Raw genomic sequence first — 11,786 nt, forward strand, 5'->3', positions numbered from 1 at the left:
TCTTCCTCTTTTATTAGGGTTTGTCTTTTTTCAAGTAAATCGAGGGGCTTCCACTGATTTTCTCCGGTGAAAAGCCCCAACTCCTTTATTATCTATTTTTACTCTCGTTAATTTCTTTTCAATAAAACCCAATCTTTTGGGCGTTTGTGTGTATCTCCTCTTGGGGTGTGTGGTTGTGTCTATTCTTTTGGAGTGTTTGTTATGTCTTTGTTTAGTCATGATTGGGTTGATTTCGTGTTAGATCAGTTGAAAACGAGTTTATTGATATTTTCGGTGATCTACAAAAACTGTATCGAATCTGAGACGGTGGTGATTATTGCAAGAGCTCACCAACTTGATGTGCTCAAAATATGATTTTAATCGCAAGTGCACGATCCCGTTTTAGTAATATAAGATTCGTTCCAAGGACTAAAGTTATTTCCGCGAAAACTTAATTTCTAATTTAATCAAATTAAACCAAAAGATTTTGAGAGATTTTATAATGTAAATGACAAAAATTAATCTAAGAAAATAATGAGAATTTTCGGAAACACTATGACTGCTGTCAAGACCCTAAACAGAAACGACTACTCCGCTTTATGTATTAATACCAGGACTTACAGAAACTCAGGTATCATCAATTCACGCGCGGTCGTAAACAAATAAAAAAAAAAAACAAAATCCAAACAACCAAATTAAGACCGCAGTTACAGCTCAGCACCGGAAAACCAAATTAATATAAAACAGAGGATAGAAGACATGTGTACACGCGCCACAGTGAGAAAACAAAATCCTGGAAAGCAAAGCACATACGCGAATTCATAAACAAGCTGTGGAATAAACAAAATTTTAGCTGTCTGATCTATTTATATTTCACCGGAATCAACTAGATTTCGCCGGAAAATTGGTTTGACCGGAAAATATAGCTATTCCAATTATTTCTAATCAAACCCCACTAACCTCTAAACCAAATTCAACACCAAATTTTACACTAAATAACCCCTAAACTACCCATTTTTGACTCAAGCAAGACTCAAATTAAACCATATCAACTCCAAACTACACCAAATTTCAAATCTAGCCTAAACATAATATTTCTAACATAAACCCACTAACCTCATTTCGAAATCACAAATTAAAATTTACACCAAAAAGCCCCCAAAAATACTAAAACCAAGAACAAGAACAATACCAAATCCTACCAAACTAACTCCAAATCAAACAAAACTTCAAAACTAGCTTATCTACCATGTATCTAACAAAACCCCATCAAACTACAAGCTAAAATCAAAATATAGAATACTAAACCATTGAACCCACTAATAATATTGAGAATTAAAAGGGGCTCAATCTAAATACTAAAAAATGCAAGCTTAAAACATATAATTAGGCTCCTTTCAATCCACAAGTAATTTTGAATCTCATGTGGTTAGAGAAAGATTTCATAGCCTAGAAGTAAAAGTAAAGAGCAAGATTTAAGAACACAAATGAATACTTGTATTGATATAATAAAAGTGTTTACAAATTTAGAGTGCTACTACTAGATCTACTACATAAAAGAGAGGCTACTAAAAATATGAAATCCTAGGTAGGTTGAAACATGATAGGGAGGTGTGTATTTATAGGGGGAAATTAGGGTAGAGGGGGGTGTAGGTGTCCCATCTAGATGCTTCCTTGAGAATATTCCCCTATGATCCTTTTCTTCCATCTTTTTCTCTTTTTTGCTTTATTCTTTTATTTCTTCAAGCATTTGCAATATTCCTACAAAAAAGACAAATAAACAAATAAATAAGTGAGAACAAGCAATAATTAGGCATTTAAAATATACCAAAATATGCACTTATCATACTTCCCCATACCTATATTTTGCTCGTCCTCGAGTAAAATCAAAAGAAAAGAAAATAAACTAAGAAAACTAGATGCGATTCCTAGGCTCCTTTTCGTAGGCGTGACGGGTGATTTTAGGTTCACCAACCCGTTAAACTCGTAGACGATCTCTACAAGAGGAGTTTTGTCTCCTAAGGGTTTACAGAAGATATACCCATAAAATCTTTGAGACATTCTAGCAAGTGTCTACTCGACTCTACTCTAATTTCGTTGGTGTTAACAAAAAGCGTTTTTAAGGAAAATACGACTTAAAGACTCATCTACTAATAATCAAGGGGTTTTATATCAAAGTGCCCACCGAACTCGTTAAAATGTATCAAGTACCTACCTAATTTCCACGACGACTCAATTACAATACTAAAATCATTATATATATCATGCTGTTAATTTTTTTTAATCCCTTAACAGAAAACGTTAAGTCTAACGCTTCTTTTTGCTGTGTTGGCAGACACATGGAATAAAATGGGTCAACAAAAATAAAAACAAAAATACATGCAATATACACACACCTGATCAAATTCCACTTATTCGCTCTCTCTTGGGATAAAACCTCTGGTGGTTTGAAGGTGCTCTGAAGCTACATCGGTGATCTTTGAAGGTAATTATTCATCTTTGAAGCTTTGTTTAGTCCATTAATTCGATTACTCAAGGTATGCTTTAGGGGTTTATTAGGTTCAGTGAGTTCATTTGTTGTGGCACTTTACTATATTTTGTGCTCTATTTTTCTCCTATCACTATGGATTTTGTGTACTTTTAGTGTGTTGTTTCTTTGCTATATAGGTCATGTTAGTGGATTGAATGAAGTCATGTGTTTGATATCAAATTAATTGATTAAAATTTTTATTTGTTCAAACAGTATGTGTATTGTGATACATATAGAGGTTAATCATCATGGTGTATTTGCTTCCCAACCTGAATGCTATTATATTGGTGGAAAGTCCACAGTGCCAGAATCCAAAATTTTATCTAAAGTAACACCTCTGTTATGCATAATAAGCCAATGAAGAAATGAGTATCGAGGAATTGCAAGACCATGCGATACACCTTTGTACCAAGAAACAGTAGTGCTAGCATTGCGCAGGTCCACAAATTTGAAACTTTTATCGCCCCAAATCGAATGCCATCCCAAGAGATTTCATCATTTTTTTTGTTTTTATTTTTATTTACCCATCTTATTTCAGGTGTCTGCCAACTCAGCAAAAACAATGATAACAAGAGTTAACACTTAACGGTTTCTGTTAACAGATTAAAAAAAGTTAACAGCATGATATATATAATGATTTTAGTATTGTAATTGAGTCGTCGTGGAGATTAGGTAGGTACTTGATACATTTTAACGAGTTCGGTGGGCACTTTGATATAAAACCCAATAATCAAGATACAGTTGTCTCTAATCTACTTGCATCGACACAAAGATTTACTAGAAATCCAAGGAGTGTAAGTAATTTAAGGCCTTTGATGGATCCTAATCGTCTAAGAACATTTTCTCTTTTTCAACCAATTTTGAACTGACCCAATCTCTATCGAAACAAATATCTAGCCAAACTTCACAAACTCTTATTCTTTTTTTTTTTCTCTTTTTTTTTTTGCATTGACTTTATTTTGTCCGTTTTCTTAGGCAAACAATGTTACCCATGTAGCGAGCTTTAGGTCAGTGACTCCCAAACCAAACGGTCTTAGGGCACTAGGTTTTGAAATCCCCCTACGGACTTAATTGCTCGAGTAACAAAGGCCACAAAACGAGACTAGCCAATCTACTTTTGCCCATTTATCTAAAGATTTTATCCATAAAGAACAATGGGTATTGAAGTAGTTATTCCTTTTCTTTTTCTATCTCTTTTTCTTGTTTTTCTATTTTTTTTTCTTTTTCTCTTTTTTTATTCGCAAAGGTTCGAATCGACATTGTTTCAACATGTGGGTTCTCTCTCAGGTATCGAATAATATCACTATACAATCTCTCCATCAAAGGTCTTGTGCAAATGTGTGTGCCATCTTGGAATGTAAAGTACAATTCGGTCGATACAAGCTTCAAAACGACAACCTTACTCAACTACGTTCAAATTATCTAAAAGACACTACATATATATTGTTTTCGAAAACATGCTAACACCAATTACTCCTAAAGTTCGAGTGAGGGAAAGACAACTTAGCTAAAACATCTCTATTTTTGGATTTTTCTAATTTTTTCATTTTTTAGGGTTTTTTCATTTTTTAGAATTACACTAAAGCCCTCCCCATACCTAAATCATGCATTGTCCTCAATGTATGCAAAAGATAGAATTGAAATGAGAGAGTAAAGAGAAAAATACCTGAAATGGATATGAAGGGGATTTTTATTAACAAACGAAACACTAACACGACCTACGCACGCCACATTTCCTTCCCCATACCTGAACTTCATGGGGGAAGGTTCGAAGACGGAAGCAAATCAGCCAATTCCGGAAGGAAAAATGGGAGGAAGCTTCGAGAAAGAGTCAAAATGTGTACGAGAATTTTTAGGCACAAAAACTTTCTCTAGCATGTGACAATCATTCATCCCTATAGGACAAGTGTCACTAATGTTCTTCCTAAACCAACTTAATGCTTCTTTATTATCAAGCAAATTAGAGATTATGCAATTTTGGTCATAGGATAAATCACTAGGAACGATGTAAGAAACGACGTCATCATTCCCTAAGGCGCTATGCGAATGATGGAACAACGAGTCAAATGTAGGTGATTCACCTACATGACTCTCGAAATTGGGCCTAGGGTTAACACTAACAATCTCGGGTGGAGTCTCCCATTTTGAACAAATGTCGTTCAATTCTCCTAACAACTCCTCCGAGGTTAACTCTCTCAAAGACTCATGATATTCCCTATTATTCTCATGGTTGACTTTGAAATCCTCATTCAAAAGAGACTCAATCTCACTATCCTCGAAACTAGACCATGTGACAAACTTGTTGACCACATTAACCCCTATAGGTAGCTCATAAAGCTCATTGGGTTGTTTTCCTACATTGAAAATGTTTAAGTCTATGGTCATGTTTCCAAAAGTGAGTTTCATCGAACCATTCCTACAATTAATTAAGGCATTGGATGTAGCAAGAAACGGTCGTCCTAAAATGATAGGAATTTGGTTCTTAGGATTCGAGACGGGTTGAGTCTCGAGAACAACAAAGTCAACGGGAAAGATAAAATCACCGATTTTGATCAACACGTCCTCAATAATCCCTTTTGGCATTTTAATAGAACGATCGGCAAGTTGAAGGGTCATATTGGTAGTCTTGAGATCTCCTAAACCTAGGGCTTGATAGACCGAGAAAGGAAGAAGATTCACACTCGCTCCTAAATCAAGTAAAGCTTTATCCACAAACGTATTGCCTATGACACAAGAAATTGTAGGACAACCGGGGTCCTTATATTTCACGGGAATTTGATTCGAGAGAATCGAGCTTACTTGTGAGGTCAAAAAGGCTTTCTTAGGAACATGGGTGGTTCTCTTATGGGTACACAAATCTTTTAGACACTTAGCATAAGAAGGAACTTGTTGAATGGCATCTAAAAGAGGAATGTTTATCTTGACTTGTTTGAAAACCTCTAGAATTTGTTCTATTTGGGCTGATTGTTTAGGAGGAATGAGTCTTTGTGGGTAAGGAACCCTTGGCTTGTAACCTTCTTCGTTGGGCTTTTGAGAAATAGGCCCAGGATTAAGTTCACTCATAGACTCACGGGCTTTTGAACATTCGGGCTTATCATGATTAGTGCTAGACAAAGAAGGATTTGTTTTAGGAATCGACTCCTCATTTTCATTAACGTTCTCACCAACTTTGTTATCCACTTGATTTCCCGACCTTAGAGAGATGATCGCATTAACATTCTCGGGAGGTCTTTGATTGAGAGGAAACTTAGGATTGACCTCGGGTTGACTTGGGAATTTGTTCTTCTCTCGCTCACACAACGCGCTAGCTAATTGACTCAATTGGGCCTCTAACTTAGAAACAGCTTGCACATTAGAATGCAAAAGTTGCCTATCTTGGGTTAGGGTTGTCATGAAGGTTTGTTGAGATTGAGTCAAATTAGTTTGCGATTTAACTAAGGCCTCAATGCTTTTCTCTAAGGAGTTAAGTCTCTTATCCGAGTCATTAAACCCGGGAGGATTTAACGGAGCTTGACTCGGGTTTTGATAATTGGGAAAAGGATTAGGATTGGGCCTTTGAAAATTTGGTTGTGGAGGTTGAAAATTTTGACCTTGAGCCCACGAGAAATTGGGGTGATTCTTCCACCCGGGATTGTAAGTGGGTGCAAACGCATCATTCCTAGGATTTTGGAACATCGCATTTACTTGTTCAAGTTCGTGCGAAGGTTGGGTTCCGGGATTTTGAAAATTGTAATTAGGGAGCATCGACATTTGTGGGGGAGATTTACTAGTTTCTAAAGCTTCAAGTCTCCTAGTTAGGGTGGCTAGTTTGGCATCGGTTGCCACATTATTTCCTATCGAATGCAAGCCCCTAGCGCTAGATGACTGAATTGACTTTTTGGGCTCCCTAGTTGACTCCCACATCATAGTCTTTTCCGCTAAATCCTCAAAAAATTCCCACCCTTGGTCCTCATCTTTTTCCATGAATTTACCTTGGCACATAGACTCTAATAACGCGGTGGTTTGACTATCTAAGGCCTCGTAAACTATCTTGCAAAGTCTCCATTTTTCTATTCCGTGGTGGGGGCATTGTGAGAGAAGATTTTTGAAGCGGTCAAAGAAAATCCAAAAAGACTCATTTTCCTTTTGATGAAATTGATTTATTTCATTTGTAATTCGAGTAGTCTTATGATTTGGAAAATACTTTTTTAGAAACACCACAACGAACCCCTCCCACGTGGAAATAGAATTAACGGGAAGACTATATAACCATTTTTTCGCATTCTCCTTAAGCGCAAAATTAATGAGCCTAAGTCTAATCGAATCTTCCGTTAATTGGTGGAGCTTTTGGAGGGAACAAACTTCCTCAAATTCTTGGATGAAAAGATAAGGATCTTCACCCTCACTCCCTAAAAATTTAGGCAACATACTAATGTGATGTGCTTTAATCTCGAAATAATTCCCATTGACGGGAGGAAGGGTGATACACGAAGGTTGAATTGAACGGGATGGGTAACAACGGTCTTTAAGAGACACGGCCATGTTAACTATCGGTTCGCTAGCTTCTATGGGTTCGGAGTCCGAAGAGGATGACGAAGGAATTTCCATGATCGGTCTAACTAATCTAGACGTTTCGTTCCTAACCCAAGTAGTTCGCATAAACAAGATAGTAAACACGTAGCAAATAAGTGCTAAAAATTAAAACACACAAAAGAAAGGGTGTAAAAACGAAATGAAAAACCTAATTCTATGGTTGCCTAATAAAATGACTAGACCTTGCTCCTAACCGTAAGTACCACCAAAAACTCGATAAATCAAAAATTATTCGGACCGGTTTGGCCAGTTTGGAGTAGGCATTGCCAAGAGGCCAATCTCCGCGCTTAGACACCAAACCTTAATCGGCCAGGTAAGCTTTCGCTAGCCTTAGACACCGAAGAGTCGGAATAATTAATGATTACCTCGTTCTTTAGGTCCTTCCTAATTGAGCGCGAAATCCTAGGGGCTAACGTCTAATTCAATTTTATTAAAGGCTTGGGAAATGCAAAATGAAGAATTAAATTGTTGTGGGCCAAGGAAAGAGTGATGAAATCCCTTCCCTTATCTTATGAGTGGTTTTGCCCTTAAGATTTATTTAAAATGATGCACCACACAACGAGATAATAAAAGCGGTAAACAAATATGGATGATTTAAACTACGTGTCCTAATCTAGAGAAATAAAGAAATTAACGTACCTTGGGGTCCTCCAGCGATCACCACAATTTAAGGTACGAAAATTTAAAAACAAAAATTAAAATCTAGATATTGTGCTCCTAAGTGTTAAAATGCATGATGCAACAATTATGTAATTTTAGCTAATATTTTTGGATTTTAATATTTTTAATATTTTTATGATTTTTTAATTTTCAATTTTTTTTGTGATTTTCTAAATAAAAATAAATTGAAATAGGAGAGAGATACAAGTTACCCAAGCAAGCTTCCAATACTCCAAGAATATTCTCCACTTATTCCAAGCTAGCTCATATTCCTCCAATTTCTAAAATTCAACCAAAAAGAAGTTAGAGAATAATAATAAAAAACTAATCCGAAAAATTAAAAATTAAGGCGCGAAAATTAATTTTAGTCCCCGGCAGCGGCGCCAAAAACTTGATGTGCTAAAAATATTACATTTAAATCGCAAGCGCACGATCACCGTTTTAATATTTTAGATTCGTCCACAGAGATTAAAATTATTTTTCGCAATCCTTTAATAATTAACCTAGGCGAATTAGAACAATATTTTTTTGTGAAATTTGGTTTCAAAATTAAATCTAAAACTTTCCGATTAACTAATTAAATCATTGGCCAAATTTTTAACTAATTAATTATTCTAAATTATCTAGAAAAATTATAAACTAACTAAAATAAGGAGCATCTTGGCATGATTCATTTATAAGTCGCACACTCAAAACCACAAAACAAAAAGTAACTAGCAGGATTCAGTTGATTTAATCCGAGTAGCCACAAACAAATGAACAATTCTTTATAGGAAAACTACATAGCACTAACAAAGAACTTCAGCCAAATAAAACAAAACAAAACGGAAACAAAAAAATAAAGCAAGACAAATAGGAAGCACGTTGATAAATCAGCAGAAACCAATTACGAAACACCTACACTACAGAAATAAAACCCAGCTCGCGACCATAGTCACAAAACAGACTCAAACCTCTATACTAACAACTCGGAACTCCTGTGCTCATCCTAACAAAACTAAACCTACCAAAACACACCAAAAACAAACTTCCAAAACGCAGCAACTCACTGATTTGTGACTCAACTAAAGAAGAAAGCAGAGCAGGGCCAAAACTCGGCAGAATAAAGTGAAAACAAAGAGAAATTGCTCAAAATAATCATCCATTCACAGCCTGGACTCAAACTAAAACAGCTCGACTCCAGACTCAAACAAATCGCAGCAAAAACTACTCAAACTCGAACTAGCGACTCGGAGAGGGAAGACACGACTCAGTACAAAACATACAACTCAGCTGCGCAAATACAGAAACAAAACCAGTAATGAAACCTGAGACTCGATTTCTATGACTAGAAGAACAGACTCGGAACGAACTCAACGCAGCAATCGACAAACAGACTCGAAACAGAAGAAATTATGAACTCGGCACAAATTAAACAACACAACTCGGTGAAGACTCGTGCGAAAACAAAATAAAAACTCTGACTCAGAACAGCGGAACTCGACTCTGTTTACACAACACCCAGGCGACTCGGCGAGCTCGGACAGAACTCGGTGCAAAATAGAACAGTAAAGCGAAGCAAGAAAGAAGCAAACAAACCTAGCCAATACATACAATCTAACAGAAATCGACTCAGTAGCGACTCACCAAAAACAGGATTGAACGACTCAACTAAACGAAACCAGAAAACACTCGGCTACAGCTACAAAACGCAACTCGGGAGATGACTCAACTGACTCGAAAACTCTGTGAAATCGGTGTACAGCGAAATAGACTCGTAAACAAAAGCAAAGAAAGCAAAAACAGAGGAGGTAGTCGACTGTGTGTAAAACAATGGACAGGGGAGGGGAGTTTGACTAAAACGAAAATAAAAACTGGGGAAAGGGAAATGGGTTTTAGACATTAAAACAAATATTCTTCACTCGAATACATAATTTAAGATTATAGCTGCTGAGATTTTATGAAAACAAAACTGAAATCCTGAATTAGCACTAATATATAGTAGCTTTTAAATCTAGATTTTTAACCCCCACACAAATTATTTTTGTGCTAGAGCTTTTACCTTCTTCTTAAAAATTAAAACTAAAAAGTGAGAGATCTACACTAATCACAAGCTTGATGATTCTTCATTTCCCAAAAGCTTAAAAGCATGTGGTGGTACTTAGAAGAGTCATTCAACTTGGAGAACATAAATTAAAAAGACAATACAATATTAAGCCAAAAGAAATTTGCATAGAAATTAAAAAGTGTTTACAAATATGGTATGAAATTGAGAGAACAAAAGAAGATCTAGCACTATACTACCTACCAACTAGGAAAAGACTAGGTTAAAAAGATTATATTTACAAGTAAAGGGGTGGGGGTATTTATAGCTAAAAATGTAGGGTTTAGGGGTAGGGTGGCTAAATCTAATCCATCCATGTGGGATGTGTGTTGGGTAGATCATAGCCTTCCATGTGTCCCCTTACTTGCCAACTTTCTTTGATTTTCTTCTTTTCTTTTCTTTTTCTCCCTTTTTCTTGCATTTTCTCTTCTTTCTTTATTTATCTACAATTTCCTGAAATAAAATAAATAAGCAATTAATACTACGAAAATAAACAAAAGATAGGCACTTAAATATGCAAAAATATGGACTAATCAAGCTCACCTTTCACAATCAAAGATTGTTCATCATTTACGGGTTTACACTTTCGGCATGTCTATAGCTGGTATCCGGCATGTAGATAGCTGGGGTGCCTTCGGCAAATCTATAGCTGGTATCCTGCATGTAGATAGCTGTGGTGCCACTTCTCCAATCTCGATTTATGCGATTGGTGTTTCTGAACATTGAGCTATCAATAGTTTTTATGTGATATGGTCAATTGCGATGTTACTGTTTCCAGAGATTTTGGTGCAATTTGGATCGCTTGGGATGTCTTTGATTTCGTTCTTAACTTCAAGAATTATTGAATTCTATCTGTTAAACGATCAGGAAACAAATCATCTAATTATTTTTAGCATGCTATTTGTTTTACCACCTGGTTGTATCGGCAGTTGGGGGGTTTGTCCCGACTGTATTATATTCAAGTTAATGAAATCTTCTTGCATTTGTCAAAAAAAAAAAAGAAAACAATTTAGTGATATGGCCGTGTTAGCAATTTTGGTTTACATCTCCGATCGGAGATGCTCTAAATAACGAGGTCTTAATAACAATGAACAAGTGAAAGCTCTATTCGGGTCGAGCAACTTGCGAGCTCGTCGGTTCGAACTCGTTTAATTGGATTGGACTCGGCTCGATTAGTTAAACAAGTCGAATCTGGACAAAGATTCCGTCTCGTTTAATTAAATTAGTCAGCTTGATTTGACACGAGAAATTAAAAAAGAAGAGTTCGGGTAGAGTTTCAGACTCGATTAAATGTAAAATTATACGAGCTGATCGCTTGACTCGTTGAAATTGGCTTGTTTAGCCAAATGAGCTGGGTCGACTCGAGTAAAATTAAGCGGGTCGAGTTTGGACAGAGGTTTAGACTTATTTAGATAAACAAGCCGGTTCGGCTCGATTCAATTAAATTTGGTTCGAATTAGGCTCGGCTTTGCATGACTCCAATTACAGCGCAATGCGAGTAACTGTTGACAGCAAAGACTGAAAATAATATATACAAAAATATATATATTATTAATATATTTGATGATTTAGCAATTTTAATGGATGTTTTAAACAAGCAGATTCTCGTTTAACAATGAAAATATTCTCGTCTTGGCCGTCCAAACCTATAACCGCACCATTCCCCCATGGAGTATTCCTCCACCCTCATCATAAAGGAATAAACAAACGGCGTGTGCGTGTCCCCCATGGTAGCTTTCACAGGTTTCGCCAGCCCAAATCCATCTCGTCGCATAATGGGAAATTACGGCTGCTAGAAGAACAGTGCTTGGTGCAATTCATTTTTGCATACGTGTCCATCAGTGTGGCAACTTATACTTTTCCATGTAAACTGTCCAAAGCATATCTTCAACAGATTCGTACGTCATTTTTAATAAATTAATACATTAAATAATATGACAATTTCAATATAATCTCTATTTT

General features: G+C 36.2%; 1 long non-coding RNA gene across 1 annotated transcript; it reads right to left on the reverse strand.

The window, feature by feature from the left end:
* Window positions 1–1,459: 1,459 nt before the first annotated feature.
* LOC135147300 (uncharacterized) lies at window positions 1,460–9,693 on the reverse strand. The gene is made up of 3 exons (XR_010284716.1): window positions 9,368–9,693; window positions 7,954–8,022; window positions 1,460–1,740 (listed from the first exon to the last, which is right to left on the reverse strand). It is a non-coding gene; the product is annotated as an uncharacterized LOC135147300 (long non-coding RNA).
* Window positions 9,694–11,786: the final 2,093 nt, after the last annotated feature.

The sequence above is a fragment of the Daucus carota genome, chromosome 6 (assembly GCF_001625215.2).
Source record: "Daucus carota subsp. sativus chromosome 6, DH1 v3.0, whole genome shotgun sequence".
Taxonomy (NCBI): Eukaryota; Viridiplantae; Streptophyta; class Magnoliopsida; order Apiales; family Apiaceae; genus Daucus; species Daucus carota.